The following is an 18910-nucleotide window of genomic DNA, read 5'->3' as shown; positions in this document are numbered from 1 at the left end:
GCCCCTCTATGAGATTTAACCTTGGCAGCAGCATCCTAGCTCGCCAGACTACTCCTGCAAAATGGCAGATGTGTTGGCTAGTTAAGAGTGAATTTCATGGATGACCCTGGTAACTTTGACCAGAAAAGGTTCTAAATTTAAAACCTCTTTTCCCATAACAAACTTTTTTCTGATACTTTTTGTCCCTGGCAGACTTGTCTATTATATTTATCCAGCCTACATGGAAGATGAAGATAGTGGACCTAAAATGAAGACAATTTTCCCTTTTCTTGAGGAGAGAAACCAAGATGGCGGCATAGGTAAGCACCTAAACTGCTGCCTCGCACAACAATTTCAAAACTACAACTGAAAGACAGAACAGACACCATCCAGAACCACAGGAAAGCTGGCTGAGTGGAAATTCTACAACTAGAAGGAAAGAGGAAAGCTCACAGAGAATTGGAGGTATGGCAAAGGGTCTTTGTGCGCACAGAGAGGAAGGGCGGCTAAGAGCCTGGCTGACTTTCTCTGGCGGGAGGGGGAAGGAAGGCCCCGACTGCACTGAACCCCAGTTCTGACTGCACTGAACCCAAGTTCCAGGCGAAACCCCATGGACCCAGGCTCATACAGGGGAAGTCTGGACTGTCAGGTAGAGAGAAAGGCACCCGGAGACTCGGAGACCTGGGGGAGACCCGGGGGAGCCCCAGCAGGCAGGGGTCTGGAGGCGCGCACCAGTGTGCACAAAGACTGCGGAGGTTGCCACAGGCTTTCCCTAGCATAAAGGAGTTGGAAGCTCCTGACTGCACTGAACTTCAGTTCTGACTGCACTGAACCCCAGTTCCAGGCGAGCCCCTGGGGACCCACGCTCTTACGGGGGGGAATCTGAACTCTCGGGCAGAGGCTCAGGAGCTGGGGAAGGCAGAGGTCTGGAGGTGCACGCCAGTGCGCTTAAAGGCTGCTGAGGTTGCCACAGGCTTTCCCTAGTGGAAGGGAGTCGGAAGCTCCTGACTGCACTGAGCCCCATTTCTGACTGCACTGAACCCCAGTTCCAGGCAAGCCCCTGGGGACCCACACTCTTGTGGGGGGAATCTGGACTCTCGGGCGGAGACTCGGGAGCTGGGGAAGGCAGAGGTCAGGAGGCGCACGTGCACAAGGGCAAGGCTGACAGGAAGCCAAGACTGTCTGCTCCGCCCTGAGACTCCACCCCATCCAAGCTGAGCACAGAGGCTTTTGCAATTTGGCAAGTCTAATCCTATAAGGCTGTCTCCAGCACCGAACTTCTCCCAGCGTAGACACAGCTGATCCTCACAGCCAACTGGCCTGGAGGTCAATTCCTCCCAGTGATACCAACAACAATCAAGACTTAACTACAACAAGGCTGTACACACAGTCCACAAAGGGGTGCACCAAGAGTATCCACCTCAGGTTAACTGGGGAGGCTGACCCACTGGGCCATATAGGAAACCTAGCACACAAAGATCCCCTACCAACTCAGGGAAGCAGTGAAAATGCGGCGACAAAGAAACAGATCACAAACGAAAGAAATGGAGGAAAACAAACGACTGGATATAGAGTTCAAAACCATGGTTATAAGGCTTTTCAAGAATATCCTAGAAAAGGCCGATAAATATAACGAGACCCTCGAAGATATGAAAAAGGACCAACTAGAAATTAAACATACACTGACTGAAATAAAAAATATTATACAGAGACCCAACAACAGACTAGAGGAACACAAGAATCAAGTCAAAGAATTGAAATACAAAGAAGCAAAAAACACTCAACCGGAAAAGCAAAAAGAAAAAAAATCCAAAAAGTTGAAGATAGTGTAAGAAGCCTCTGGGACAATTTCAAGCGTACCAACATCCGAATTATGGGGGTGCCAGAAGAAGAGAGAGAGCAAGATACTGAAAACCTATTTGAAGAAATAATGACCAAAAACTCCCCCCACCTGGTGAAAGAAATAGACTTACAAGTCCAGGAAGCGCACAGAACCCCAAACAAAAGGAACCCAAAGAGGGCCACACCAAGACACATCATATTTAAAATGCCAAGAGCAAAAGACAAAGAGAGAATATTAAAAGCAGCAAGAGAAAAACAGTTAATTACCTACAAGGGAGCACCCATATGACTGTCAGCTGACTTCTCAACAGAAACTATGCAGGCCAGACGGGAGTGGCAAGAAATTTTCAAAGTGATGAATAGGAAGAACCTACAATCAAGATTTCTCTACCCAGCAAAGCTATCATTCAGAATTGAAGGGCAGATAAAGAGCTTCACAGATAAGAAAAAGCTAAAGGAGTTCATCACCACCAAACCAGTATTATATGAAATGCTGAAAGGTATTCTTTAAGAAGAAGAAGAAGAAAAAAGTAAAGATAAAAATTATCAACAACAAATACATATCCATCAACAAGTGAACCTAAAAATCAAGTGAATTAAAAACCTGAGGAACAGAATAATCCGGTGAATATAATAGAATCAGGGGCATAGGAAGGGAGTGGACTGACAATTCTCAGCGGGAAAGGGATATGGGAGGGGGTTTCAGGAAGAGACTGGACAAAAATCATACACCTATGGATGAGGACAGTGTGGGGGAGGTAAGGGGAGAAGGAGGGTTGGGAACCGGTTTGAGGGGAGCTATGGGGGGGCGGGGGAAGGAGAAACAATTGTAATAATCTGAATAAAGATTTATTTTTTTATAAAAGCAAAAAAAAAAAATTTCCCTTTTCTTGGAGGAGGAGGTTGGATTGCTAGAGGGAGGGCGGAGTGAAGTTGGTGCAGAGGACCATTAGGCAAGCTGTAGATCAAGCATGTCAAGCTCAAACTCAAAGGCTAACACGGGCCAAATAAATGAGGCATGTCACCTGCGGGCCGCGAGTTTATCCATTTGTCTTATCTGCCCTTCATTTGAGGTTTCAATGTTTCTTCAGTCTTTTCCTTATCCTCCCCAAGTCAGATAAAAATAAAGAGTGCTAGCCTTATCATTTCATTAAACATTCAAGTTTATTGAGACTGTACTGTGCGCAAGGTACTGTTTTATGTACTTGGGGTTTAAAAATGGCCATGACACAGCTCTTGCCCTCAAAATTCAGCATGCAATGGTAGTTCTCAGTGCTAGCCACTCTTTGTTCTAGATCAGTGGTTGACAAACTGCAGCTCGTGAGCCACATGCGGCTCGCGAGCCATGGTTTGCCGCTCTGTTGACTAATTAGTTTGCTGATCACTGACCTAGACTCTCGATTCCAATAATTACAGGCTGTTGTTGTTCCTTGTGATTAAGCCCCTATCCCAGTGGTCAGCAAACTCATTAGTCAACAGAGTGGCAAACCGCGGCTTGCGAGCCACATGTGGCTCGTGAGCCACAGTTTGTCGACCACTGTTCTAGATAATGCTAGAACTACTTAGAACTTTAAAAATAGCCCAGTGTCCCACCATGGACCAGTTGCATCAGAGTCTTTGGGGTAGTTTGGTCATTAGAAGTTATTTTTTTAACCTTTTTATTATGGAAATGTTAAAGATAGAACTTTATCATATAAATACAGATATCAACAGAAATCAAGATGGCAGCATAGGTAAACACCTAAACTGCTGCATCACACAACAATTTCAAAACTACAACTAAAAGACAAAATGGACATCATCCAGAACCACAGGAAGGCTGGCTGAGTGGAAATTATACAACTAGAAGGAAAGAGAAAAGCACACTGAGACTTAGAGGAGCTGCAGGAGGCAGAGGTACTGAGACGCTCACACGGAGAGGACTGGCAACTGACTGTGTGGCTGGCTTTTTCAAGCGGGAGGGAGACAAAAGCTCCCGACTGCGCTGAACTCCAGTTCCAGGAGAGACTCTGGGGACCCAGAGTCATACGGGGAGAAACTGTACTGTCAGGAAAGAGAAAAGCACACTGGGACTCAGAGGAACTGCGGAAGGCAGAGGTACTGAGGAGCGCGCGGAGAGGGCGGGCAACTGAGTACGCAGCTGGCTTTCTCAAGTGGGAGGGAGACAAAAGCTCCCAACTGCACTGAACTCCAGTTCTGGGCAAGACTCTGGGGACCCAGACTCATACGGGGAGAAACTGAACTGTTGGGCAGCGGGCGGAACTCGAGGGCGGCTTTCTCTCAGAGGTGCTTGCAGCGATTACCACGGGACACTGAGACACAGGGGCCTCATAGGGCAGGGCTGACGGGAAACCAATGCTGTCTACTTTGCCCTGAGACTCCGCCCAATTCAAGCTGAGCACAGAGGCTTTACAAGTCTTCTCCCATAAGGAGGTCTCCAGCACAGAAGTTCTCCCAGTCTAGACACAGCTGATCCTCACAACTAATTGGCCTGGAGGTCAATTCCTCCCATGATACCAACAACAATCAAAGCTTAACTATAACAAGACAGTACACACAGCCCACAAAGGCGTGCACCAAGAGTGTCCACCTCAGGTAACTGGGGAGGCTGAGCCACTGGGCCCTAGAGGACACCTACCAGGCAAAACTACTCTACCAACTCAGGGAAGCAGCGAAAATGCAGAGACAAAGAAACAGATCACAAATGAAAGAAATGGAGGAAAGCAAACAACTGGATATAGAGTTCAAAACCACGGTTATAAGGTTTTTCAAGAATTTCCTAGAAAAGGCCGATAAATTTAGCAAGACCCTCGAGGATATGAAAAAGGACCAACTAGAAATTAAGCATACACTGACTGAAATAAAAAATATTATACAGAGACCTAACAGCAGACTAGAGGATCGCAAGAATCAAGTCAAATAGTTGAAATACAAAGAAGCAAAAAACATTCAGCCGGAAAAGCAAAAAGAAAAAAGAATCCAAAAATTTGAAGGTAGTGTAAGGAGCCTCTGGGACGACTTCAAGCGTACCAACATCCGAATTATGGGGGTGCCAGCAGAAGAGAGAGAGCAAGATACTGAAAACCTATTTGAAGAAATAATGACCGAAAACTCCCCCCACCTGGTGAAAGAAATAGACTTACAAGTCCAGGAAGCACACAGAACCCCAAACAAAAGGAACCCAAAGAGGACCACACCAAGACACATCATAATTAAAATGCCAAGAGCAAAAGACAAAGAGAGAATATTAAAAGCAGCAAGACAAAATCAGTTAATTACCTGGAAGGGAGCACCCATACGATTGTCAGCTGATTTCTCAACAGAAACTATGTAGGCCAGACAGGAGTGGCAAGAAATATTCAAAGTGATGAATAGCAAGAACCTACAACCAAGATTACTCTACCCAGCAAAGCTATCATTCAGAACTGAAGGTCAGATAAAGTGCTTCACAGATAAGAAAAAGCTAAAGGAGTTCATCACCACCAAACCAGTATTATATGAAATGCTGAAGGGTATTCTTTAAGAAGAGGAGGAAGAAAAATGTAAAGATAAAAATTATGAACAACAAATACATGTCTATCAACAAATGAATCTAAAAATCAAGTGAATAAAAAAATCTGATGAACAGAATAAACTGGTGAATATAATAGAATCAGGGGCATAGAAAGGGAGTGGACTGACAATTCTCAGGGGGAAAGGGATGTGGGGGGTGCAGGAAGAGATTGGACAAAAATCATACACCTATGGATGAGGACAGTGGGGGAGTAAGGGCAGAGGGTGGGGTGGGAACCAGGTGGAGGGGAGTTATGGGGGAAAAAAGAGGAACAATTGTAATAATCTGAACAATAAAGATTTATTAAATTAAAAAATAACAAATACAGATATCAAGAGTAATGTAATGATGCCCTTCCCCCATGTACTAGTATGTATCACCCACATCAACAAGTGGTCAATCTTATCTTCTATAACTTCCCTACATCTTCTCACTATTGGATTGTTTTATAGAAAATCCCCTGAAGTCTGTCAACTCATCTTTGATTATTTTGATATGTATCTCTAAAATTATTTATAAAGCACAATATCTTATCATACTTAAAACAATAAATAAAATTTCTTAATGTCATCAAATATCCAGTCAGTTGTTAAATTTTTCCAATTGTCTCATAAACAACTTTTTGCAGTTGGTTTGTTTGAATTAGAATACAAGCAATGTTTACACATTGCATTTGGTTAATATACCTCCTACATTTATTTTAATTTATAGGTTCCTCCTCAATCTTTTGTCTCTTTTTTGCCACTTATTTTTGAAGAAACCTGGTCATTTGTCCTGTAGAGTTTTTCATGTTTTTGATTTTGCTCACTGCATCTACATAGTCCTATCATGTTCCTTTGTTGCCTGACTTCATGAAAACCAATATTTAGATCTATTCCAAATTCAGGCTGGGATTTTTAGCAAGAATATTTGTCAGGTGATGGTGTGTTTCCTATTGTATCACATCGGTAGGCACATCAAATCTAGTTGCCTCTCTCTTTGTGGTCAATGGATGTGTCTTGATAAGATAAAGCAAATTACTAATATTAGAAAGAACTAACATTTTCAGCAGAAGGAAAAAAGATATGTAAACATAAAATCAAAATAGGCAAATAAAAGCTCTTTAACCCTAAATTTGAATAGAAGAGGTCAGATATAATCCTAATATATTTTTTCCTTTTAAAAATACATATTTCGTAACTGTTCACAAAAAAAGGCCTAGGAGTTGGGCAAGGGGGGGGGAGGACAGAGAAAGGGACACATGCAATAATTTCAACATTAAAATGTGTTTAAGAAAAAAATACATATTAGGAGCAATGGGCCCATATTATAGTTTGTAAACATCATTTCTCACTAAAAAGTACCAAAACTCCTTGGAGAATTACATGGGTCAGGTCTGGGGCAGGAAATATATGAAATGAGCCTGGAATGTTCTTGCTTTCCTATATGTACTTCAAGACAAACAAGGAATAGATGAAGAAAAGTTCTTTATGAAAAAAATCTAATAATTGAAAAAGAAATAAAAGAATTAGACTATCACCATTTTGCAACTCCCAATGAAATAAACCTAGGCAAAGCACAAAGTTAAGTCTTTTTTTTTTTTTTTTCAATTTTTCATACAAAACTTTATTTTATCTTCAACAATGGCCTTGGGTTTGTGATGCATTGGCCATGGCCTGGGCCAACTTAATAAATCTTTATTGTTCAGATTATTACAATTGTTCCTCCTTTTCCCCCCCATAGCTCCCCTCCACCCAGTTCCCACACCACCCTCTGCCCTTACCTCCCCCACACTGTCCTCATCCATAGGTATACGCTTTTTGTCCAGTCTCTTCCCGGACCTCCCACACCCCTTTCCCCCCAAGTATTGTCAGTCCACTCCCTTTCTATGCTCCTGATTCTATTATATTCACCAGTTTATTCTGTTCATCAGATTTTTTATTCACTTGATTTTTAGATTCACTTGTTGATAGACATGTTCATAATTTTTATCTTTACCTTTTTCTTCTTCCTCCTCTTCTTAAAGAATACCCTTCAGCATTTCATATAATACTGGTTTGGTGGTGATGAACTCCTTTAGCTTTTTCTTATCTGTGAAGCACTTTATCTGACCTTCAGTTCTGAATGATAGCTTTGCTGGGTAGAGTAATCTTGGTTGTAGGTTCTTGCTATTCATCACTTTGAATATTTCTTGCCACTCCTGTCTGGCCTACATAGTTTCTGTTGAGAAATCAGCTGACAATCGTATGGGTGCTCCCTTCCAGGTAATTAACTGTTTTTGTCTTGCTGTTTTTAATATTCTCTCTTTGTCTTTTGCTCTTGGCATTTTAATTATGATGTGTCTTGGTGTGGTCCTCTTTGGGTTCCTTTTGTTTGGGGTTCTGTGTGCTTCCTGGACTTGTAAGTCTATTTCTTTCACCAGGTGGGGGGAGTTTTCGGTCATTTCCTCAAATAGGTTTTCAGTATCTTGCTCTCTCTCTTCTGCTGGCACCCCCATAATTCGGATGTTGGTACGCTTGAAGTCGTCCCAGAGGCTCCTTACACTACCTTCAAATTTTTGGATTCTTTTTTCTTTTTGCTTTTCCGGCTGAGTGTTTTTTGCTTCTTTGTATTTCAACTATTTGACTTGATTCTTGCGATCCTCTAGTCTGCTGTTAGGTCTCTGTATAATATTTTTTATTTCAGTCAGTGTATGCTTAATTTCTAGTTGGTCCTTTTTCATATCCTCGAGGGTCTTGCTAAATTTATCGGCCTTTTCTAGGAAATTCTTGAAAAACCTTATAACCGTGGTTTTGAACTCTATATCCAGTTGTTTGCTTTCCTCCATTTCTTTCATTTGTGATCTGTTTCTTTGTCTCTGCATTTTCGCTGCTTCCCTGAGTTGGTAGAGTAGTTTTGCCTGGTAGGTGTCCTCTAGGGCCCAGTGGCTCAACCTCCCCAGTTACCTGAGGTGGACACTCTTGGTGCACCCCTTTGTGGACTGTGTTCTCAGTCTTGATTGCTGTTGGTACACTGGGAGGAATTGACCTCCAGGCCAATTGGATCTGAGGATCAGCTGTGTCTACACTGGGAAAACTTCTGTGGAAGACACTCTTATGAGACAAGACTTGCAAAATTGCAAAAGCCTCTGTGCTCAGCTTGCATGGGGCGGAGTTTCAGTGAGGAGCAGATAGCCTTGGTTTCCCGTCAGCCCTGCCCTATGAGGACCCTGGGTCTCAGTGTCCCTCAGTAATTGCCGCAAGCACCTCTGAGAGAAAGCCGCCCTCATGTTTCGCCTGCTGCCAGACAGTCCAGTTTCTCCCCAAATGAGTCGGGGTTCCCAGAAACTCACCCGGAACTGGAGTTCAGCGCAATTGGGAGCATCTGTCTCCCTCCCGCTTTAGAAAACCAGCCGCGCACTCAGCCTCCCGTGCATTCAGCAGTCAGTCCTCTCTGTGCATGCGCACCTCCAGACCTCTGCCTTCCGCAGCTCCCAAGTCTCAGTGTGCTTTTTCTTTTCCTGACAGTCCAGATTCCCCCCAAATGAGTCTGGTTTCCCAGCGTCTCGCCCGGGACTGGAGTTCAGTGCAGTTGGGAGCTTCCTTCTCCCTCCCACTTTAGAAAGCCAGCCGCACACTCAGCCGCCCCTGCACACAGCCACCCGTCCTCTCCACGTGCAAGTCTCCGTACCTCATCCTTTTGCAGCTCCTCTGAGTCTCAATGTGCTTTCCTCTTTTCTTCTAGTTGTAGAATTTCCACTCAGCCAGCTTTCCTGTGGTTCTGGATGGTGTCTGTTTTGTCTTTTAGTTGTAGTTTTTATATTGTTGTGCGAGGCAGCAGTTTAGGTGTTTACCTAAGCTGCTATCTTGGTTTCTCCTCCAAAGTTAAGTCTTTTGTGTTGCCTATTTTACTCTAAAAGGAGGGAGTATACTTCTGGGACTCGCCTTATGCCAGGCTTAAGGATGATCTGTGCCTTGCCTTAATGTCTCTCCATCTTGAGTCCTAAGTGGTCAGGCTGAGGGTGCATATTCTTCATTGATCACTGGGAAGTATCAGCAATGCTACTCAGCCTTCTTTCAATGGAGCCACCCCTTCCTGGTAAACTCTCTTTCCAACAAATTCAGGAGGTCTTATTCCATAGGTCTCCTGTTGCTGAGACTTCATGGGATTCCTATGAGCAATTAGTAATTAACCATCCCAACAGTTGGCCATACTACCCCAAGGGGATTTGTCCTACCCCCTGTGGTCCCTAATATGTTGATCATCTTCCAGAAAGTTATGGTGATTGCCTGGCCAGATGCTCTGCTCACTGCACAGTAGAATGTAAATTTGGGCAAATGGAAGTAGTGTGGATAGCAGGTCTTTTAGCACAGTATTCACTAGGAAAAGCTCATGAACACAGAATTGATCTCATCCTAGGCAGAGCAGAACACCAGACTCCTTCTTTCAGTGATGAGGGGGCATTTAAGCTAAAAGATGGAAGAAGTAGTGACCCCTTTCCTGCCATCAGTACTGGGTGCCATAGCAGTTCAGTTTCCAGGTTGGGAGACTCCTGAGGCCTCTCATAATGTGGTCAGGCGGCTGGGGACCAAGCCTTGCAGTTATAGCTCATTGAGGTGGTGTGCTAGTGGCAGCATTTCCCATGAGAGTGCTCAGCACTGAGAAGTTATAGCCTTAGCCCCAGCCCTGGCATCATCAGGATGAGGGGGCTGCTGGGATCTAAGCTGACTACAGTTGACTGCCTTAAACGCAAGGCCACAAAGATTTACTAGGAGTTCCACAGGAGGCCCACTCCTTGTCTGGGAGACTAGCCTGCAGGCACCGGGCCTGGGCACGTTAATCCTTTCATCTCTGCACATTTAGATTGTTTTGGGCTTTTACTCATGGAAATAGGGAAGCAATTATTAACTGTGTGCTCACCTTCTTTTGGTAATTTTTTCATCATATCTTTGAGATTGAATTCTGGAAGTGGAATTGCTTCATCAAAAGCCATATGCCATTTTTAAAGATATTACTTAGTCTCTTTTTAAGGGGTTGTGCTATTAGAATTTTAAAGAGTTCTCTAAGCTTTTCTCATATGCAGGCAGCATTGAGAAACGCTGGCCTAGAATAGATTTCCAAGAATTTCTTATATCACTTGAAAATTATTTAGGCTTTTCCATTTCTTGGCAAATCTCTGATTAGGTATTCAGTTTCAAAAAATTCCATCAAGAAATAGGTGAAACTGACTTTGATAATATATTTTATTTCATCCAATATGTCCAAAGTATTTCAAGATGTAATCAATATGAAAATTACAATTGTGATATTTTACGTCTTTTTTGTATTAAGTCTTCAAAATCCAGTCTGTATTTTACACCTATGACGCATTGCAATGTGGACCAGCCATATCTCACTCAGTAGGCTCATGGAGGCTAGCGGCTACCATATTGGACAGCCCCAGGCAAAGTGGCACCCTCCTACTCACAAGGCCTGTGTTACTACTCTCATAGCACTTCTCATCATCTAAAATTATCTTCTTTATTCATTCTTTATGTGCTTACTGTTTGTCTTCCCTTCTATGAGCTCCATAAGAGAAGGGTTTGTATCCAGTTCACTGTTGTGTACTTGGTCATCAGTACTAAATAATAATGAATGAGTCAATGCTTACTTGTTAAATAGATGAATGAATGATTGAAAAAAAGGGTGACGCTGCCTGGTTTCTAGAGGCATTTGAATGCGTGATCCCCGCCTTAGCCAATTACTTTACTTTTCTGAGTCTTTATAAGATGGGAGTAAATTTATCAACTTCATGGGGTAGTAAGAATTAAATAATAATGTGTGTGAAATTGTTTCATAAAACTGTAAAGCCCTCTGTCAGTGGTAGTTATTATTCTCAAGTGACTTCCCCTGGTATATATTGTTAGTAATTGGGGGTATAAAAGTATAGAAGAGTGGGGTTTGCAGTCCGGAGTCCTGGACATTTTGCCAGTGCATGACCTGGGCATATTGCCTACCATGTCCAAGCTCCTAAAACTGTAGTTCCAGGCAAGGGGCCTGGCAAACTGGATTTTAACAAATGCTCCCAGTGATTCAGATTATGAAACAAGTTTGGGATACACGGGATGAATTACTGCTTCAACTGGGTTACCTGTGATACCAGTTAAGACCTGGTTACCCTGCTAAGCCATTGCATCTAGTTTAGTGTCTTTGAGTGCACAGCTTTGGAAAGCTTAGTGAGCAGCCATGAGAAAGATGATAACCTCATCAGCTAGATCAGCAGTATCACCCTGGCGCTCAATGGGATGACAGATGCTGCTGCCAACTCACCCTCCTTCTCTCACCTGAAGGCTGATGTCAGCTCTGGCTTCAGTCGCCTGATTGTGGTGTGCTTTGCAGGCCAGAAGCTGAAGTCAAGACAGACGGCTTTAGGAAGGAGAGGCAGACTCTCCCTGCCTTTGGAAGGTCAGACCTCCGAAAGCAGGATCCCTGGTGGTGGCCATGGAGGAGGCACTTGCCACCTGTTTCCAGGTCCCCGAATAGAAAGAAAGTCAGGGACCAAAGTAAAAGCCTGTGAGTTGTATCAGTCCTTTTGGAATGGACTATAGAAATATCAGGACAGCTTGTGGGTGTGTGCTAGATGGCTACAGTACATGTAAACTCTTCACTCTCTAAGATAGATGAAAACATATTTATTGCCCTCTTCTCATTTCCTTTAAATATTCTTTAATATTTAGTTATTTGAAACTCCCCATCACTGAATACCTAAAACATACAACCCTCAACTTCACTCAAAATAAGGGACTTCTTTTTTCTTTTCTTCTTCTTTTTTTTAATCTATCCAGTTGGCAAATATCCAAGTCAAAACATACTTGTTGGCACAGATATGGAAATTAGATACTCAGGGTGGGAGAGGCTGATCAGGGATAGGACCAGCTGGGGGCGGGGGCTGGGCATCATAGTGACCAGTCGTCTGGTTGTTAACGGCGTTATGGTCGCTGGCTTTATATATATATATAGATGGTTAAGTGGAATAACCCAGACACAAATGGAAGAATATTACATGCTCCCACTTATGTGAGGTACCTGGAGTAGTCAAATACATAAAAAGCAGAATAGTGATTATAGGGGCTGGGGAATGGGGTAGGGAAGAATGGGGAGTTATTGTTTAACAGGTACAGAGGTTCAGTTTGAGATGATGAAATAGTATGCCAATGATGGGTGCACAGTAATGCCAACATATACAATGCCACTGATTGTACATTTAAAATATATATTCTATCACAATAAATAATACATGTGCAAGGTTATTCATTGCAATATTAATTATAGTACAGTATTCATAACAGTATTATTTATAACAAGATTGGAAATAACCTAAATATGCACTGACAGAGGACTGGTTACATATAACTCAATGGTATAGTCCTACACTAGAAATACAATACAGCTATTACGAAGTTCTTTTAAAAAATATATACATTTTTATTTATTTCAGGGAGGAAGGGAGAGGGAGAGATAGAAACATCAGTGATGAGAGAGAATCATTGATCAGCTGCCTCTTGCACGCCCCACACTGGGGATCGAGACCACAACCCAGGCATGTGCCCTGATGGGGAATCGAACTGTGACCTCCTGGTTCATCTGTTGATGCTCAATCACTGAGCCATGCCAGTGGGGCTACAAAGTTCTTTAAACATTGACATGTGTACTGTATGTTGTCTATTTTCCTCTCCAAATTCATTGTTAACCTCTCCGCCTTGTTTTGTTCCCTGGAAGGCTTTTTTTTCTAGAATTAATCAGCTGGGCTCCATTGCCCTAGGTCAGTGGTCGGCAAACTGCGGCTTGCAAGCCACATGCAGCTCTTTGGCCCCTTGAGTGTGGCTCTTCCACAAAATACCATGGCCTGGGTGAGTCTATTTTGAAGAAGTGGCGTTAGAAGAAGTTTAAGTTTAAAAAATTGGGCTCTCAAAACAAATTTCAATCATACTATTGATATTTGGCTCTGTTGACTAATGAGTTTGCCAACCACTGCCCTAGGTTTCCGTTGGTAAGGCTGATGGGGGAGGGGAAGGCAGGGGAAGTAGGGGGAAGCACCTGCAGGAGCTCATTCTGTGGCTCTCTCTTCCCCAGGCCTCATGTTGGCACAGCAGTGTTTCTCTCCCAAAGGCCACAGCTCCTATTGGGCAGGGCTCTCACAATATTGCCTCCACCCAAGCCTAGCAGTGGAGGAAGCTTCCAACTGAAGCTAGCTCTAGGGTACTCACCCTCCCTTGGTGGTGTGTGGTGATGTTTTGTTGAAGTCTGGACTCAGTGGTGCCAGGCAGTCACTGAGAACATGTTATAACTTTCCTGGAACATTGTACAGAGAGGATTCAAAGGCGTAGGGAGAAAGAAACCTTTTAATGGATTGTTTATGTGCAAATCACTGAGCCACCTGCTAATTATACTCCCCGGTAGGTCAGGAGGAGGCTCATTTCCTAAGACATTAGAGAGTGCGTTAGAAGCCAAAGGAGCACAGCATCTTTGACAAGTTCCACGGAGGCTGTTCGCTCTGGGTGGAAAGTGAGGGTAGGAGGCGCTGCAGTGGAGCTGCGATGGGAACAATGGAATCTGGGGTGGTGGAGGCCGAGCGGCAGCAAGATGAAGAGAGGGCACTACGGCACCAAGCCTGGGGCTCCGGAGTGAGCCAGGGGTTTTGATCTAAAGGGATCTGTGATGGTGGCTAATTGCTCACTGGGTCCTCAGGAATGCAGTAGATGGGCAGACTTCCAAGGTACTGCTTGACCTGATCAGCCAAAAAATACTCCAGGAACGGTGGGTAGAAATCTGTCCTAGTCTCCTGTTCAGTTTCCACATCTAAGACAGCACACAGGCTTGGAGCCCCTTGAGAAGGAGGAGGAGGTAACACTGAGGACAGACTCTGCAGTGTGGCCACAAACCTTCCTTGGAGGAACTTGCAGTCCTTGACCGGGGTGACTATCCCACTGAAAAAAGTTTATACCCAGACCTTCCTTGAGTTACTACATACTGGCTCTAACATGATACTCATTTTGGAGACTCAAATGCTATTGTGATCCTCCCGTTGAGAAGGGACTTAGAGAGAGAGATTAGGTCTTGTTTCAAGCCCATTGTAAAGTGGGTCGAGTGGGATCCTGGACCCATCCTGTGCTCATTTCTTTTGTCTCACAAAGGAGAGTGGTAGCAAGGAGACTCTGCAAATTGCTGAACCCCCAGATTGGCTCCCTGTCCCAGGAGTGAGTGCTATTAGGTAAGAAGGGGTCGAAAGAAAGCCTCCGGAGCTGGTCCCATCCTGACTAGTAACCCAAGTAGTAAACTGAAAGCAGCACCACATCCCTGGAGGAGCTACAAAGATGTATGACTCAATCAAAGACTGAAAAAACACGGAATAGATCATCCCCATCGAATCTCCATTTAACCAACCTATTTTTTTTTTTTTTAAATCCTCACCCGAGGATATTTTTCCATTGTTTTTTAGAGTGGAAGAGAAAGGGAAAGACAGAAAGAAATATCGATGTGAGAGAAACACATGGATTGTTTGCCTCCTGCACGAGCCACAGCCAGGGCCCAGCCTGGGAGAAGCATGCAACCAAGGTATGTGCCCTTAACCAGAAAAGAACCCAGGACCCTTCAGTCTGCAGGCTGACGCTCTATCCACTGAACCAAACCAGCTAGGGCTAATCAACCTATTTAGAAGTGCAAAAGCCAGGGAGTCTTGGAGAATGTCGATTCTTTCCCATGTTTTCAGGAGTAGCTCCAATCTAGTTGAGGTTCTGGATATATAGCACATTTACTGGCACTGTTGGCACAGACCCTCACCACCCACTACCAGTATTCTACAATTGATTTAGCATAGACTTTGTGTTCATTGCTATCAGTAAAGATAGTCAAAAGCAGTTTGCCTTCATGAAGCAGGGAGGTTAGTACTTTTCTAGTTTTACCTAAGGGCTATGTCAACTCTATTTCTGTCAAAATTTTATCCTTTATCATGGAATCCCGTTCAGCATTGACCCCAACCAGGTCACATCTTCTGGCAGAGATGTGCAACAGTGGGCTCGTGTTCTCAGAATGTATGGTTCAGAGGGAACTTGATCATCTCAATATCTGACAGAGCGTCACTCTGGTCTGCTGTATTCATGAAGTTTTATTAGCTGGGTCTAGTGAATTGAAAGGACCCTGGATGCCACAGTAAAAAACACACATGCATGTCAGCGGATGGGAAATAAGCCTAGCAAGGGACTTAGTCATAGTGGGGATGTGTTTATGGGCATTCAGGGGCCTGAGGCATGTTTAGATAGCTCCCCTAAAGTGAGAAATAAGTGGCTTCGCTTTGTACCTTGCACCATGAAGAAAGAGGCACAATGCTTGGTGGGCTGCTTTTGATTTTGTTTTTTTTTGTTTTGTTTTGTTTTTTAATAAATCTTTATTGTTCAGGTTATTACAGGTGTTCCTCTTTTTTTCCCCCCATAGCTCCCCTCCACCTGATTCCCCACCCCACCCCGTGCCCTTACCCCACCACTGTCTTCATCCATAGGTGTAAGATTTTGTCCAATCTCTTCCTGAACCGCTCACACCCCCTTCCCCCTGAGAATTGTCAGTCCACTCCCTTTCTATGTCCCTGATTCTATTATATTCACCAGTCCATTCTGTTCTTCAGATTTTTTATTCACTTGATTTTTAGATTCACTTGTTGGTAGGTATGTATTTGATGTCATTTTGTTGTTCATAATTTTTACCTTTACCTTTTTCTTCTTCTTCCTCTTCTTAAAGAATACCCTTCAGCATTTCATGTAATCCTGGTTTGGTGGTGATGAACTCCTTTAGCTTTTTCTTGTCTGTGAAGCTCTTTATCTGACCTTCAACTCTGAATGATAGCTTTGCTGGGTAGAGTAATCTTGGTTGTAGGTTCTTGCTGTTCATCACTTTGACTATTTCTTGCCACTCCCTTCTGGCCTGCATAGTTTCTGCCGAGAAATCAGCTGACAGTCGTATGGGTACTCCCTTGTAGGTAACTAACCGTTTTTTTCTTGCTGCTTTCAAGATTCTCTCTTTGTCTTTTGCCCTTGGCATTTTAATTAGGATGTGTCTTGGTGTGGTCCTCTTTGGATTCCTCTTGTATGGGGTTCTGTGCACTTCCTGAACTTGTAAGTCTATTTCTTTCACCAGGTAGGGAAAGTTTTCTGTCATTATTTCTTCTAATAGGTTTTCAATATTTTGCTCTCTCTCTTTTTCTGGCACCCCAAAAATTCGGATGTTGGTACGCTTAAAGTTGTCCCAGAGGCTCCTTACACTATCTTCATATTTTTAGATTCTTTTTTATTTTTGTTTTTCTGGTTGGGTGTTTTTTGTTTCCTCATATTTCAGATCTTTGGTTTGATTCTTGGGGTACGTTGATCTACAGTTGAGTTTCTGTATATTCTTTATTTTAGACAGTGTATGCTTAATTTCTTACTGGTCCTTTTCCATTTTTTTGGCATTCTCATTAAGATCCTTAAAGGTCTCACTAAGTTCCTCAGTGGTTTTTAGAAGATTCTTGAGTAACCTTATAAACGTGGTTCTGAACTCTATGTCATCCAATAGTTTGCTTTCCTCCATTTCTTTCATTTGTGACATGATTCTTTGTCTCTGCATTTTGCTGCTTCCCTGTGTTGATGGAGTGGCTTTGTGTGGAAGGTGACCTATAGGGGCCAGTAGCTCAGCCTCCCCAATCACCTGAGGTGGATGCTCTTGGTACACCCCTTTGTGGGCTGAGTGCACAGTCTTGGTGTAGTTAAGCCTTGATTGCTGTTGGTACACTGGGAGGAATTGACCTCCAGGCCAATTGGCTGTGAGGACCCGCTGTGTCTATAATGGAAGAACTGCTGCGCTGGAGACACGCTTATGGTGCAGGACTTGTTTCAGTGGGGCTTTGGTACTCACTGAGTCTGCCTCTTGAATGTGTCACTTATGGATGTGAGGAGTTGAAATCTGGTGTCTCACACTGACCACTAGGTATACTGGCTTCTGGATCTCCAATGGGGTGCAGGTCAGCTACTGTCTGAGGCCACCCAGCAGGAGCTACAGCGAGAACTACAGTTTACTCCTCTTTGCTTGGGGTTTGGAGGTTTTGGAGCTGTCTGACCTGGGCTGCAAGTTTGCTAGGTTAAGCTGTGATAGGGCAGGCCATTCATATGCTAAAGCCGCTGCTTGGAGCTTGGGTGGGTTTGTAGGTTGTGCGGGGTGGGGTATCAGGGAGTCACTAGGCTAGGGCATGGCAAACAGCGATGGCTGCCGGTAAGCCGGCTCTGCATCTCTGACCGTGTCCCCGCATCCCATGCCCCAGCGCAGTAAACAATTATTCCTGTGCGCAGCCCTGCAAGCAAGCCACCCTCACTTTCCGACCCGATGGCAGACAGTCCAGCTTCTCCCCGTAGGAGTTTGGGTCCCCCGCGTCTCCCCAGAAACTGGAGTTCAGAGTAATCGGGAGCTTATCTCCCTTCGGGTTGAAAACAGCAGCGCTCCCAGTCGCCCGCCGCCAGCCCGATTCGCGCACCTCTGTACCTCAGCTTTTCAGCGCTTGTGTATGTCTCAATGCTCTTTTCTCCTTCCTTCTAGTTGTAGAACTTCCACTCAGCCAGCTTTCCTGTGGTTCGGGGTGATAGACGTTTTGTGTTTTAGTTGTAGTTTTGAAATTGTTGTGCGAGGCAGCAGTTTAGGTGTTTACCTACGCCGCCATCTTGGATCCTCTGCTTTTGATTTTGGAGGCAGTGTATACTGTATTTGGGCATGATGCTCTGACCCACATACCAGGACAGTTCTGAGTGGTGCCCAATGAAAAGACTCTCTGGCAAGTCAAGGTGGTGGAACAAAACACCCTGCCACTTGGGCCTTATAACCCAGCAGACTGCAGCCTTGGAAGGGTCTGTGCAGACAGAGATGCCGCCTGTACCTCTGGTAAGACCAGGCTGCTAGGCTTTCAGAGTAAGGTCATGTTCTTTTCTCCTGACTGTTCACTCTTTGAAAAGCAGCTCCTGGCTTTTTACTGGGTCCTGGTACAGACTGAATGACTGTCTGATTATGGCACACTAATCCACTCTGTGCCCCAAATCACTCATCATGGGCTGGATGTTATCTGACCCACAACATTGGATCGGTGCAGCAGCATTCCAGTGTTCAGTGGGAATGGGATGTCCAAGACCAGCTGAGGAGTGCTGGAAGGCACAAGTAACTGCATGAGCCAGGCAGCTCAGACTCCAGTGGAGCCTGGGCTAATGCGCTGCTGCCTCTCATTCAACTCATGCTTCAGCCACAGTGAACAGAGGAGGAAAAGGCACAGGCCTGGTTCACGTAGGGGGTCTATATGGTGTGCTGGCACCAACAAATGCAGAAGGCCACTGCTTTTCAGCCTCACTTAGAGAAGGCCCAGAAAGTAGGGTGAAAGACATGTTTCCCAGTGCACAGAACTTCAGGTGGGCATTGGTTATCCACTTTGCATGGAAGGAGACATGACTGTTCACTCTTATAGGGATGGATCCAAATTTACAGGCAGTTTCCAATGCACTGGCATGACTGTCAGGGAAAGAACAAGACTGGAAGACG

Source organism: Plecotus auritus (genome assembly GCF_963455305.1).
Source record: "Plecotus auritus genome assembly, chromosome: 4".
Taxonomy (NCBI): domain Eukaryota; kingdom Metazoa; phylum Chordata; class Mammalia; order Chiroptera; family Vespertilionidae; genus Plecotus; species Plecotus auritus.
The sequence above is the reverse complement of the archived record's forward strand: the minus strand, read 5'-3'. Positions refer to the sequence as shown.